We start from the raw sequence: 2565 nt of genomic DNA, 5'->3' as shown, positions 1-2565 counted from the left end.
GATTCCAGTTCAAGTTGGTTTTATCTGGGGGAAGAATGGAGTATACAGAAGCTTGTCCATACATGAACAACTATTTTGGAAAACTCCTCCTCATAGACTAGGACTCAACTTTAAGATACAAAAGAAGGGGGTAAGAACCAAAAAAAAAAAAAAAGATACAAAAGAAGGCTGAGGAGAAAGTTAAGTGAGTAAAAGGCCCCTGTCCAAACATGAGGACTGACATGGGATTCTCAGGACCCATGTAAAATCCAGGTTTCCCAGCACACCCGTGGGGTACAGAGGCAGAAGGATCCTAGAGGCACACGAGCCAGCACCACAAAAACAGTGAGGTTCAGTTTGAGGGATACTCAGGGAGAAAAAAAAGATGAGTGACAGAAAAAGACAGTGTTGATGTGACAGTGTCAGTGCACAAGCATGAGTGAACATGTCTACACACATACTTACATACATGGCAACATTACACATGCATTCACATGCACTCACACCTGCACACATACTTACACACACAGGAGCATTACCCATGCCTGCACATGCACTCACACATGCACACATACTTACACACACAGGAGCATTACCCATGCCTGCACATGCACTCACACATGCACACATACTTACACACACAGGAGCATTACCCATGCCTGCAATGCACTCACACCTGCACACATACTTACACACACAGGAGCATTACACATGCGTGCACATGCACTCACACCTGCACACATACTTACACACACAGGAGCATTACACATGCGTGCACATGCACTCACACATGCACACATACTTACACACACAGGAGCATTACCCATGCCTGCACATGCACTCACACATGCACAGCTCAGCACAGTTCTTCTGTGACTGCAGCAGTGTCAGGCTCTCCATTGGCAATGTGAAGGGTCAAAGTTTACATGGGGGCTGACTCCATTTCCCAGCACACTCAGGAGGCTGCTTGGCACAAAGAAAGCTGGGTCAGTCACTAGCACTGCCATTCAGAATGCAGACCGTAGGCTATCCTTCCCTTATTTTTGCTGACTGGACTAAAATGAAGTAGTACACTGTAGAAAGTGCCAAAGGACCTTACTCCTACATCTTTCTATGATATGGTCCTAGCACATTTTGTGAAGGAGAACAGTTTCCGGGACAGTTGCCACAATCATATTGTATTACATGTTGCTTATGTGATTTTCATGGACCCAGGAAATGTTTAGCATTGAAGTGCCAAGAAATCAGGAGCTCGAGAGAATTCAGGAGTTAAGAAGACTTGTTGCTCCTGCAGAGGGTCAGGATTTGGTTCCCGGCACACATGCAGCAGCTCACAACTGCCTGTGACTCCAGTTCCATGAGATCTGATTACATCTTCTGCTATCTGTGAGTATTGCATACATATAGTGCACAAAAACTCATACAACAGCACACGTATATGTTAATAGGTAAAACTCAAATACCAAGAAATCAGGGACAGTGTCATATGAAATGTTTGATATAAGCATAACACATCATAAAATATTTATCTTTCATTTTGTTATTTAAGACAGGCATTGTGTAGCCGAGGCTGGCTTTCAACCTGATATATATCCAGAGCGACCCTTCATATTTCCAATCCACATGTCTCCATCTCTGAGTCCTGGGATTATAAGCATGTGCCACTGTGCATGGCTTCCATAGTCCTGGGTATCAGATCTAGGTTTTCATATGTGCCAGGCAATCTCTCTACCGAGGTAACTACATCCCTAGCCCTGCCTTTTCATTTTAAAATGGCATGTGATAGCTGTTTAGAGATAGAAATTCTAAGTATGCACTTGAGCCATGGATTACAAAAAAATACTTGAGGTCCACAATGAGCTGTAAAACATGGCAGTCACCACCTACAAGCAGAAAAAAAATCCCACAGTCACTTGGACAAAATTAAACAGATGACTTAGCTACAAGTATGCAGAACCATTTACAAACTGATGTACCTTGTAAAGTAGTGAAGCTATATAATATTTTTCAGAATTCCAGATTTACATGAATGTGGAGTCTCCTTTTAAGTTGATTCTAGAACACATTTTGGGAAACCTCTATTGAAACCATTCAGAGAGTACAACTGTGGATGGAAATATTAAGCTTTTTGTTTTTCTAATTCATAATCATTGTTATGACACAGGGGTTGATGGCCAATAATGACTGTCAAGTTGATAGGCCCTAGAATTGCCTAAGATGCAAGCTTTTGGGTTGCCCATGAATGGTTTTCCTGAGGCCATTGGGATGGGAAGGACCACATTGATTGTGGTTGGCACCATTCCATAGGCCAGGTCCTAGACTGAACACAAAGGGAGAAAGCAAGCTGAGCAGAGGCACTCATGATGTGTTCTTTCTTGACTGTGGATACAATGTGTACAGCAGCTTCAAGCACCTGCCATGGTTTCTCTGCCATGATGGACTGTAACCAAAGGAGAAAGCCAAAGGATCCCTTCCTTCCTGGAGTGGCTTTGGTCATATATTTCATCACAACCACAAGACAAGTAATTAATAAATAGGATCTTCCCATGTAACCAAGGCCATCCTAAACTCATTATGTAGCCCAGG

This window comes from Rattus norvegicus, chromosome 8, assembly GCF_021556685.1.
Source record: "Rattus norvegicus strain SHRSP/BbbUtx chromosome 8, alternate assembly SHRSP_T2T, whole genome shotgun sequence".
NCBI lineage: Eukaryota > Metazoa > Chordata > Mammalia > Rodentia > Muridae > Rattus > Rattus norvegicus.
Note: the sequence above shows the minus strand (reverse complement) of the source record.